Raw genomic sequence first — 12,759 nt, 5'->3', positions numbered from 1 at the left:
AAGTCTTTTCTGTATTCTCCACATTTTAATTTTTTATTGTATGTTTGTTGGGGACCAGTGATTGTCTGCCTTCCTCTGCAGAATTGGACGTAGTATGGGTAGGCAAAGTTTTTACTAAGGGCTGATGCTGTTCCTGTCTCTAATTTATTCTATTCATGTCTAAGGTGGGCTTTTCATTCCAGTAACCTTTCTGGACACAGTAATTTTTACATGTAGGTTAAGTGACGTAGTGGTATTTAAAATTACCCTACTCCCCTTCCTACCTGACTGACGTACCGCTACGTAAAATTTACCGAAATTTTTCGTATGAGTTAGGAGTAAATTTTTTTTTTATTCGGACAATTAGTGGTTTCCATAGGCTAAAGCATACCTTGGACCGTGTAACTCAGGCATCAGTACGCCAGCTAAGCAGTTCCTGTACTGCGCATGCGCAAATCCCCTGGCGTAGTAAAATTCTCACAATGTAATCAGCTGATCCTACCCACGCTTCTCTCTCATATCTTACATTTTTCTTTTACATTTTTTATAAAATGTGGGATTACATTATTGGAAACACACTGTTTCGTACCCTCTTTTTCTATCCTTCACCAACTGTACTTAATCGTTTTTCATTCTTTTATATGTCGATATTTTGAGAATTTTGTGGGCTTTCTCATAAAAAATAATTCATTCGCCTCACTGTTATAGTTTTTGAGCTATGAACGATAATGTTGACAACAGTAACATTTTTTTTCGTTTTGATCAACTTATAACGTCAAAATGAAACTGTTGCCTTTACCAAAACCATTTTTCTTGACTCTCGCCATATTCCTCAACCTTTACTCTACATTTTTGTATATTTACAAAGTAATTCCTATGAAAAATAACAGAGATAGAGCTCTTCAAAAAAAATAACTTTCCAGCGCTAATTCTCACCGTACGCCGGGCAGAGCGCTCTGTTTCTTACCCTCTTTTCTGTCAATTTTTTCACCAACTGTACTTATTCGTTTTTCATTATTTTATATAATGATATTTAAAGAATTTTGTTGGCTTTCTCATAAAAAATAATTCATTCGCCTAACTGTTATAGTTTTTGAGCTACGAACGATAATGTTGACAACGGTAACATTTTTTTCGTTTCAATGAGCTTATAACATCAAAATGAAACTGTTGCCGTTACCAAAACCATTTTTCTTGACTCTCACTGTATTCCTCAACCTCTCCTCTACATTTTTTAATATTACAAGGTAATTCCAATGAAAAATAACCAAGATAGAGCTCTTCAGAAAAAAAACTTTCTATCGCTAATTCTCACCGTACATCGGGCAGAGCGCTCTTTTTCTTACCCTCTTTTCTATCAATTTTTTCACCTACTGTACTTATTCGTTTTTCATTATTTTATATATCAATATTTGGAGAATTTTGTTGGCTTTCTCATAAAAAAAATTCATTTGCCTGACTTTCATAGTTTTTGGACTACGAACGAAAATGTAAAAATAAGTACAGATTTTTTTTTGTTAAATAACTCAAATTTTTTCGTATTTAGAGGGCTGGGACTCTTATTCTGACTATTCCACCATAAAATATAAACAATGAGAAAAAAAGGACAGCAAAATGAACGTTGTTGGCATAAAATTTCTATTTTTGCTGAATTTTTGAAAAAATTATTTTTTTGTGCTGTCGAGTGCTCCCAGACACCTCGGATCTCTGGTAGGCGCGGCGCTCAAACTATAAAGATGCAATAGTGTTAATTGGGGTTAGTAAAGAGTGTGTGCTATGGAGGAATGAGGTTATTGCATTTGACGACATCTTGTGTGTGTGAGAGAAAGAGAGAAAACGAACGACGACATCTTGTGTGTGTGAGAGAGAGAGAGAGAAAGAACAGCGGCATACGTAGTTGGTGAATGATATCGTTAGAGAGTGTAGTTTTCTTTTGTTTACGTTTGGATTGTCCGTTGTTTTGGGAGTGCGCGGAACTGTGTTTTTTTGGATGATCGTGGCGGGAGTCTGGACAGAGATATTGTGCAAAAAGGACGGTTTTCCCAGTAGTTGATCGGAGTTTAGTTGCTTTTTTTTATGTTCAGTTTGTGTGATTTGGTGTTTGGAGGCTTTGTGGTTGGAGTGTTTGTACTTTGGGCGTGTTTTGGGTTTTTGGCTGTTTTGGTTGCGTGATCGGTGTCGTGTAATAGCCTGGTTGTTTTTTTTTCAGCTGTGTTCCTAGTGAGGTGAGTTTGAATCTTCGTGGTTGAGTCTTTTTGAGTCTTGTTTTGGGTCGTGTTTGTGTACTGGTTGGTTTGTTGTTTTCTTGGTTGTGGACTGTTGTTGTTGGTGGTGAGCTTTGGCATCATCGGTGGTTGTGGTGACTCCGTGACCTCCTCCTGCTTTGGCAAAAGTTCCCGTCCGGAATTTGTAGGCCTAGCCTAGTATGAGGTGAGTGTATGTGCTGTTTTTTTGTTAGGGTGAGTGTGTGGTTGTGAAATCCCGCCACATTATTTGGCGCCCAACGTGGGGCTGTTGTGTATTTACTGTTAGGATTGTTTTGTGGTGGGTAGAGTGAGAGTAAGAGGTCAGGATGAGTGAGATAGAGAAACTGAGAGAGGAACTCCGGGTGTTAGGGAACTCCAGGGTAGGCTGGAGGAGGAGAATGGGAGACTGAGGAGTGAGAATGAGGAGTTGAGGAGTCAGTTGGAGGAGGTGGGGAATGCTAAGGAGTGCAAAGAAGAAATGAAAAGAGGGGTGAAAGAGTCTGAAGAAAGAATGGATAAGAAGTTAGAGTCTGCAGTAAGTAGGATGCAGGAAATGATGAAGGGAATGCTTAAGGAGTTCTTTGGAGAAGGAGCTGTAGGAGGAGGTTCCCTGGGTCTTGGGATGGGCCAGAAGGGTTGCAGAAGGTAGAGAAGAGTGGAGATGAGAGTGATGGAAGTGATTTAGGTGCAGCAAAGAAGGAAAAGAAGAGAGATGCTGGCTAAAGGTAAACGGGAGGACAAGGTTAAGAAAGGGGGTGAGGAAAAGAAGAAAAAAGGAAAGGGGCTTAGGAAGGATGAGGAGAAAGTTGATATTGGGAAATGGGAAAAGAGTAAGGAACAAGAAGAAAGTGAGTTGGATAGTGGAGATTGGATAAGGGCAGTTGAGAAGATGGGTAAGAAAAGTGCAGTTGGGAGGATGGATGTTAGTGTGGAAGTGGATTTGCTGTATTCGGAAGAGTGTAAGAAAGGTCAGAGTGAAACTAGCGGCAGCGACAGTGAGAGTGAGAAAGAAGTACGGAAGGCTATGTATGTGAGAGAAGTGCCATGGTGTGAGAAGTATGAAGAGTATGGAAGTAGGGATATAAGGGATTTTTTCAGGGAGTATGAAGGTTATTGCATGGCTAAATATGGAGAGAATAAGAGGGTATGGGCACGAGAGTTAGGGGGTTTCTTAACAGGGTTTTGCTGAGTATGTATGGAGTGGTAATGAGTGTAGGTCATGTGTCCTATGAAAGTATTAAAAGTAGGATTATAGAACAGGCAAGAAGGACAAAAATAGTGTTAAGTATAAGAGGAAACATGATTTCGATGAGGCAAGAATGAATGATGGTGAATCTTTGGATATGTACGTCTGTCGGTTGGAAACATTAGCCAGAAGGAAATTTGGTGATGAGGGAATAAATGAGTGCAAAGAGTTAGTACGAAAGTTGTTGGCGACGGTACCCGAGGGTGTGTATGAGTTCATAAATAGGAAGCGCAAGGAAACGATGAAGTGAACGAATGAAAGGTTGAGGTGGAATGAAATTTTGGGTCTGGTTGAAGACATGAGGTTGACAGATGCGCGAAAGAGAGTCGGAGTGTTAGCGTTAGGGCAGAGGTACCAGAATTTAGAAGCTATAGGGAAGCAGTTTTGGCAGGACCGAGGTGGGTGGCAGAGCAAGTAGTTGATAGAAGTGTAAACGTAAATAATGCAAATATCAAGGGGCCACAGAGAGATAGAAGTAGTAGTATTGGAAGGGTAGGGTTAGTTAGTTATGATCTAGGGCAGAAATGTTATAGGTGTGGGAAAGTGGGGCATAAGAAAAATGAATGTCGGTGGGCACTGGGAGCTTGTTTTGGGTGTGGAGAAACGGGGCATTTGGTGAGTGAATGTAAGAAGGTTAGGGGTATCAAGTGTTATAGGTGTGGGCAGATAGGACATATAGCCAGTGGCTGTCGGGGTACCCATGGGGGCATAATTTGTGGTAACTGTGGGCAAAATGGGCATTATGCCAGGATGTGTAAGGAAGGGAGAGCAAAGTGTACCGAATGTGGGGTGGAAGGTCATGTGGCGAGTGTGTGTAGGCGAATGAGAGTGGGGCAGAGTACCAGTTCGGAAACTAATTAGTGAGGGGTTCAGTTGGGTGGATCCTCCAGATTGCAGACGGTGAGGGTAATGCATGTGCGTGAAGGGTTGATGCATGAGAAAGGGTTTGGGGTAAAACGCATGAGTGTATGAGCGTGCAAGTGATTTGTAAGGGTGTGTGTTTGATTGCTCTGATTGATACTGGGTGTAATGTAAATGTGTTGTTTAAAAATGGGTACGATAAGTTACTGGGGTGAGTGTGAGATAAGGAATTGTAAGGGTGAGGTCCGTGGGATAGGAAATTTAGGGGTACTTATAGTATGGATGATGTGTGAAAAGATAGAAATTGGTGGGGTAGTGATGGAAGAGAGTGATTTTTGTGTGATTGAGGGGCTAATGATAAACACGATATGTTGTTAGGATATAGATTTTGAAGGGGTGTGGGATGGTGGTCCGTCCAGTGAGAGTGTTATAGAGTTGCATATGAAGGGGGTTGTACGTGGGGGTTTGTATTTGGGTGAGGATGGAAGAGTAGAGCACAAGTTGTGGAAGGGAGTACCACTGGTGGCAAGAGAGAGGGTGAAGGTACCACGGGAGGTGGGTGAGGTTGTGAGTGTAAGGGTTGCATGGCCAGATGGTCTTGGGATAGCCAACAGTGATGAGTGTGAATATGTGGTTGAGGGTGTGGATGTGAGTAAGTTAGTGAGGGCAAATGTGTGTGTGTATGATGGGGTTTTGGATATGGAGAATCCCGGGTGTTCATGACCGTTGCCGAGTGTGAAAAAACGAGTGCGGGGTATCGTGAGGGAGATTGCAGGGTTTTATATCGTTGGTGAATGTAGATGACGAGAGATACGTTGAGCTATGACAGGTAATGACAGGTTGTATGAAAGAGGGTAGTGATTGGCAGTATGAGGAGTTGAAAAGAAGAGTTGCAGTGACTGAAAATGTTGGCGATAACGAAAGGGACCGGTTGGTGCAAATGTTGTGGGATAGGCGGGGGGCGTTGAGTCGTGGTGACCAGGATTTTGGGGAGTCAAAGCTTCCAGAATTCAAAATAATTTTGGAAGACGACACTATATATCAGCGTCCCCGACACTTCTCCCGCCTGTCACTCATGAGATCGAGGAGCAGTGTGAGGAGCTTGGGAGGATGGGGTGATTGAGAAGAGTGAGAGTGCCTGGAATAGCCCCATAGTCCCTGTCGAAAGCCGGATGGAAGTTTGAGAATGTGTGGACTACAGGAAGGTGAATGAGGTGACTGTGAGGGAACGATTTCCGATGAATGTGGTGTCCTATTGTGTGTATAAGATGTGTGGGGACGAAATTATTTACCAAATTGGATCTGGTAAGGGGCTATACCAGATGCCGCTTGAGAGGAAAGCAGGCCAGTTACTGCTTTTTCAAGTGGCAGTTGCCACTACCAGTTTAGAAGGTTGAGCTTTGGATTGGCTAATGCACCTGCTGCTTTCAAAGGGCAATGAATGTGGTCTTGGCGGGTTTTGATCGGAAGAAGGTGACTGTGTTTATAGATGACATTTTGATTGCAGTGAGACTGTTGCAGAGAATATGGAGTTGCTTGAAAGGGTGTTGGAGCGGTTGGAGGAGGTGGGGTGAAGGTGAAACTTGAGAAGTGTACATGGTTGGCTGGGGAGGTGGAATTCCTTGGGCATGTGGTAAGTCGGCGGCATAAGGAAGAGTGAAAGGTTTGTGCAAAGGTAAAGGGAATTCCCGTCCCCAGACAGTCTTGCGAGTTAAAGGCTTTTGGGCTTGATCGAGTTTGGGAGAAATTTGTCAGGGACTGATCAGAATAGGTAAACCATTAACCCTTTACGCCGAAGCCCTGTTTACAAAAATGTCTCCCGTATGCATGGCGGCATTCGGTGAGTTAACACGAAGCGGAAAAAGTTTTTCAAAAAATCACAGCATGCTTAGTTTTTAAGATTAAGAGTTCATTTTGGCTCATTTTTTTGTCATTGCCTGAAGTTTAGTATGCAACCATCAGAAATGAAAAAAATATCATCATATATAAATATTGGAATATATGACAGCGAAAAAAAAAAAAACTTGTATATAATTGTATACAAATCGCTGCTGTAAGCAAAACGGTTAAAGCTAATGACTTAATTTTTTTAGTTGTATTGTACACTAAATTGCGATGATTTTGGTATATAACAAATTTTAAAATGATCAAAGCAACACAGAGAAAATATTATCACAAAATGATGCATGAATTAAGTAACTTGTGCGGACGTAAAAATTTTTTTTTTCAAAATTCACCATAAATCGAAATATTGTGCTAGAGACTTCCCGTTTGTTGAAAAATGAAGCTAATTGATTGAATATTGCTAGACTGTAAGTGTTTTAGCTTACAATTGCAGTTTTCGACCATTTCGGTCGAGTTAAAGTTGACCAAAAGTCGAATTTTTTCTATTTATCGTGATTTATATGAAAATATTTCAAACTGATAAAAGCTACAACCATGAGTTATTTTTTGTTGTATTGTAAATGAAATTGCACACATTTTCATATATAAAACTTTATGTATCGACTAATATAAAGCGGTGCAAATATTACGACAACAAGGCGAAAAGAATTTCTGAGATGTTCAGCCGAGTTACAGCTCAGAGCGTAAAGGAAAATGTTTTTAAAAAATTCACCATAAATCGAAATATTGTGCTAGAGACTTCCAATTTATTGCAAAATGAAGGTACATGATTGAATATTACTAAAATGTAAGAGTTTTAGCTTACAATTGCGTTTTTTTTACCATTTCAGTCGAGTTAAAGTTGACTGAAGGTTGAAATTTTGGCAGTTATCGTGATTTATGTGAAAATATTTCAAAACTGATAAAAGCTACAACCATGAGCTAATTTCTGTTGTATTCTACTTGAAATTGCACACATTTTCATATATAAAAGTTTATGTAATGACTAATGTAAAACGATGCAAACATTACGACAACATGAAAGAATTTCTGAGATGTTCGGCGAGTTACAGCGCATGGCGTAAGGAAAAAATTTTTTTTTTTAGAAATTCACCATAAATCGAAATATTGTGCTAGAGACTTCCAGTTTGTTGTAAAATGAAGGTACATGATTGAATATTACTAGAATGTAAGAGTTTTAGCTTATAATTGCGTTTTTACCATTTCAGTCGAGTTAAAGTTGACCGAAGCTTGAAATTTTGGCAGTTATCGTGATTTGTATGAAAATATTTCAAAACTGATAAAAGCTACAACCATGAGTTATTTTCTGTTTATGTTCTGTTGTGCACATTGTTACGGTTGAAATTGTGCACATTTCCATATATAAAACTTTATGTTAACGACTAATATAAAACAGTGCAAATAATTAATTTGACAACGTGACAAAAGAATTTCAATGGCGGAGCATTAAGGAAAAGGTTTTCTTATGATTTTTTTTTCGATTAAAAATTCACCATAAATCGAAATATTGTGCTACAGACTGCAAAATTGGTTGACAAAATGAAGGTAAATGATTGGATATTACTTAGAATGATTAAGATTTTTAGAATGTAAGAGTTTTAGCTTACAATTGCGTTTTTTGACCATTTCGGTCGAGTCAAAGTTGACGAAGGTTGAAATTTTGGCAGTTATCGTGATTTATATGAAAATATTTCAAAACTGATAAAAGCTACAACCATGAGTTATTTTCTGTTGTATTGTACATGAAATTGCACATTTTCATATATAAAACTTTATGTAACAGCTAATATAGAACAGTGCAAAAGTTACGACAAAATGATGAAAGAATTTCTTAAATTGAGCGGCAGAGTTACCTTGTGGGCGTAAGAAAAAGTTTTTCAAAAATTCACCATAAATCGAAATATTGTGCTAGAGACTTCCAATTTGTTGTAAAATGAAGGTACATGATTGAATATTACTAGAATGTAAGAGTTTTAGCTTACAATTGTGTTTTTCGACCATTTCAGTCGAGTCAAAGTTGACCGAAGGTTGAAATTTTTTGTAGTCGACGTTTGCTACGTCCACTCGGCATTCAACAGACAATTTTAGTCGACATTTGCTACGTCCAACAGGCGTTTAAGGGTTAACTGAATCGACAGGAAAGAGGAATTGCACTAGGTTAAAGTGGGGTGAGCAGATGGTAGAGGCATTTGAGAGATTGAAAGAGGAGGCTGCTAGAGATGTCACTTTGGCTTTCCCAGACTATAGTGAGGGTGCGAGTAAGCTTGAGTTGTTTACTGGCGCAAGTAAGTTTAGTATGGGGTGTTTGATGCAGATGCAGAGGGTAAATGGAGAGGATCAGTTGAGGGTAATTGCATATGTAAGTAAGGCTTTTAATAAGGCAGAACGGAAGTATTCTGTTGTTGAGAAAGAACTAGCCGCATAATAAGGTTTTGTGTTAAGGCTTTGAGTGTGTTTTTGTATGGGGTGAAGTTTATTGTGAGACGGACCATCGCCCATTGATGTATATGATTAAGAAAGGAGTGTGAATGCTAGAGTTGCAAGGACGATTGAGGATTTGAGTGAGTTTGATTTTTGAGATAGAGTGTATAATGGGGCTGAGAATGTGATTGCAGATGCAATGTCGAGAATGTGTGGTGAGGGGTTAATACTGTGGAAAGTGACTGGGACCTGAACAAGGTTCCTGCAGGGGTTGGTTGTAAGGGAAAGGTTTGTGGGGAGTGATCGGGTTTGGCAATGCTTATTTTGGGGTTAAAAGATTTGGAAAATAGGGGTTTGGTTAAAGGGGTACCTGAGAACGTGAATGAGTTCTGGGCAAGATTGGGGGTGTGCATGGAGGAGGAAGGGGTAGACAACGAGAGAATGTTGGTACAATTGTTTTTGGCGGTAGCAGATTTGTTTGGAATCAGAGTGGTTTTGCACTATGGGTGGAGCAGACCAGTTGAGTATAAAGGGGGGTTAAATGTGGGTAGTGAGCATGGGGTTTTGAATATTCAGTGTCAGGAAGATAGCTGTAATTGGTTGGTGGAGGAGGGGGTTGGGAAAGCATGAGGCTTTGGAGTGTGAAAGTAGGGGGCTATTGAGGGTCAGTGTAGTGGGCTGGCCGAGGTGAATGTAGTGAAGATGATTGTGAGGCAGGTGGCCAAATGAGTGTGGCAGTGAGTGTGCATGCATGACACGCAAGGGAAAATGGTAACATTTGTGGGGTAAATGATGGTGAGTATTGTGGCTTGGTTGATACGGGGGCACAGGTTTCTTTGGTGAGTGATTTGGTGGTGAGTGAACTTTGGGGGTGTGATTGGAGAGTGAAAAAGCAGTCTGCAGGTGTGAGGATACATGGGTTAGGGCAAGGAAGTGTTTTGGTTTGGGAAGAAATACAATTAAAGATCAAGTTAGGGGGTTTAGAAATGGTTCATGATTTCATAATCATGGCAAAAGATGATATGCCAACTTGTTTTTTTGTACCAGGGTAGATTTTCTGAGAGTGCATGATGTGAATGTAGATGTAGGGAAGGGGTTCGTAGGAAGGGGGCAGAGAAATAATTAGGATGTAGGGACGGTGGACGTGGTTGTAGCGAATTTCGTCGGAATGATTGATATTGCTGGGGGTGAGAATGATTTGTTGAGTGAGGAAGAGGTTGAGCAAAATGCAGGATCAGAGTGTGGGGGTCAGTATGTTCGGGCGGTGTGTATTGTGGGGGTGAGTGGAGGATTGGCCCCCTGAGTTGGATGCATACAGGAGGGTTGCTGGACGGTTTGTGGTGTGTAGGAATGTGGTGTACTTTTTGCATCAGGAGGGGTTGTGTAATGAAGGGGTGTATATACCGGTGTTTTCCTTCGATGCAGCCGTGAGTGTGTCTGTTGGTACATGATCGTTTTGGGCATTTAGGAAAGAATAAGTTGTGGAGGTGTATGAGAGAGAGATTGTATGTGCCTGGGTTGAGCGAGATTTGTGCGGATGTAGCTGTGTGTGAAGATTGTCAGAGAGGAAATATCAGAGTGTGCAAGCGAATCCGCCAGTCTTCGACTGCAGATGAAAGAATTGTTTGAGATGGTTGTGATTGATTGCGTGTCATTACCACGGACTGCAGAGGGCATGTGGAATGATTGTGATGGTGGATCACATGAGTAAGTTTGTATATCGGTCCCCATCAAGGATAAAAAGAGTGAAACTGTTGCACGAATGGTAGGGCAAGTAATATTGCCGATGTGTGTATGTAGGCCTATGAGAATGTTGAGTGACAATGGGCCTGAGTTTGTGGGGTGGCAGTTTGAGAAATGTTGAGGCAGTGGGGTATTGTGCATGTGTATGCCACTCCCGTATATGCCGAGTGCGAATGGTTTGGCTGAGAGAACTGTGAGAACGATGACGGAGATTTGCGAATGATGAGTAAATGTGATGACGATTGGGATGTACATGTTGGACGTGCAGTGTGGGTGTATAACTCCACGTTGCATAAAGCTTAGGTATGTCTCCTTGAAATATGTGTTAAATTTTGAGAGGGTGGTTAGACCAAGGTTGGAGTTAACGGAGGATGACCGTGGGTTGTGGAAGAGGGCGAGTGAAAGATTTGAAAGGTTTGGGGTTGGAGATAGAGTATTGAGAAAGGTGATTGAGAGAGGGAGAATGAATGTAAGTAAGATGAGAGAGAAATTTGATGGGCCATATAAGATTTTGGAGGTGGGGCCAAGTGGATTGAGTTACGTTTTAGGAAAACTACAATTGGATTGAAGTGTGAATGAGATTAGAGCACATCAGCCAGTTGCGTAGATGGAGAGAGGTGCCGCATAATATGTTCGGGAGAATGCAATGAGTGATTGGTTGAGGACGAATAAATGCGAGCCGAGTTTCGGTGAGCAAATGGGTCTGGAGGACCGCCAGTTGGTGTTGGTTGAGTATGGAAGAAAGCGGAGGAGGTTGGAGGAAGTAAGTGAACGGAAGAAGCGTAAGTTGTGTGATAAGGGTGTGCTTGCGGGGGTGAGAATGATTGATAGGGCATGCAATACTGAGGATAGCATGAATGATACATACAGTGTGTGGCTTTGAGTTAGTTGGGGTGAGTGAAATTTCGGTGGGAAAGGAACCAACTAGTAGGCAGGTGATTGGTAGTATGGATGAGTCTTTGCGAGAGCTGGACAGAACTATGAATGAGTTGAGTGGGTTAGTGGCAGAATTTGGAGAGATATTTGGGGCAGGGTGGAGGGTGTGGATGAAGTGGTGGGTGAGATAGGTCAGGATAGTGATGAGGAGGGTAGTGTGCGTCTGGAATGGGATGGACTGGAGGGGTTAAGTGAAAATGGTGCTGAGAAGGGAATAGAGACAGAGAGAATGCATGAGGGCCCTCGAACAAAATCCAGGGGGCCTGTTCCGGAGCATCCGTGAGTCCTGCCTAAGTCTATATAAAATCTGGGTAGTGTGTGTGTGTGAGAAGACGTCGTCAAATGTAGTGGGGGAGTAATATGGAGGAATGAGGTTATTGCATTTGACGACGTCTTGTGTGAGAGAGAGAGAGAGAAAACAACGAACAACGACGTCTTGTGTGTGAGAGAGAGAGAGAGAGAGAGAGAGAGAGAGAGAGAGAGAGAGAGAGAGAGAGAGAAAGAACAGCGGCGTCGTGGTTGGTGAATGATATCGTTAGAGAGTGTAGTTTTCTTTTGTTTACGTTCGGATTGTCCGTGAGGTGTCGTGTTTCGTTGTTTTGGGAGTGCGCGGAACTGTGTTTTTTCGGATGATCGTGGCGGGAGTCTGGACAGAGATATTGTGCAAAAAGGATGGTTTTCCCAGTAGTTGATCGGAGTTTGGTTGCTTTTTTTTATGTTCAGTTTGTGTGATTTGGTGTTTGGAGGCTTTGTGGTTGGAGTGTTTGTACTTTGGGCGTGTTTTGGGTTTTTGGCTGTTTTGGTTGCGTGATCGGTGTCGTGTAATAGCCTGGTTGTTTTTTTTCAGCTGTGTTCCTAGTGAGGTGAGTTTGAATCTTCGTGGTTGAGTCTTTTTGAGTCTTGTTTTGGGTCGTGTTTGTGTACTGGTTGGTTTGTTGTTTTCTTGGTTGTGGACTGTTGTTGTTGGTGGTGAGCATTGGCATGATCGGCGGTTGTGGTGACTCCGTGACCTCCTCCTGCTTTGGCAAAAGTTCGTCGGGAATTCGTAGGCCTAGCCTAGTACGAGGTGGGTGTATGTGCTGTTTTTTTGTTAGGGTGAGTGTGTGGTTGTGAAATCCCGCCGCAGTGCTAAACTTGCTTTTTTTTGCCAAGGAAATTGTCTACCTTGGTGATTTAAATTATTGTTGTTCTTATGGGGATATGAACCTGCACTTTCATAATGGAGTAACAATCATTTCTTGCATTTTGGGTGGTAGTATTGACTATTGAAAAAATAAAATCATATTGGGTAGGTCCACTGGCTTCATCCTGACCTCATCTGGGCTAGCTCGTCCACTGTGTTGGCAGCCATACTTGCTTTAGGGTTGTTTTTGTGCTGATGTGCGGCTTGCATTCCAATTCATATTGTATTTATGTTATTTC

General features: G+C 41.5%; 1 protein-coding gene across 4 annotated transcripts in view; it reads left to right on the top strand.

Annotated features, from left to right (window-relative positions):
• LOC136850241 (probable methylthioribulose-1-phosphate dehydratase) overlaps positions 1-12,759 on the top strand; it is a 188,759-nt gene that overhangs the window by 106,178 nt on the left and 69,822 nt on the right. The gene's annotated exons all lie outside the window — the stretch shown is intronic.

Source organism: Macrobrachium rosenbergii, chromosome 21 (genome assembly GCF_040412425.1).
Source record: "Macrobrachium rosenbergii isolate ZJJX-2024 chromosome 21, ASM4041242v1, whole genome shotgun sequence".
Classification (NCBI taxonomy): Eukaryota; Metazoa; Arthropoda; class Malacostraca; order Decapoda; family Palaemonidae; genus Macrobrachium; species Macrobrachium rosenbergii.
The sequence above is the reverse complement of the archived record's forward strand: the minus strand, read 5'-3'. Positions and strand labels throughout refer to the sequence as shown.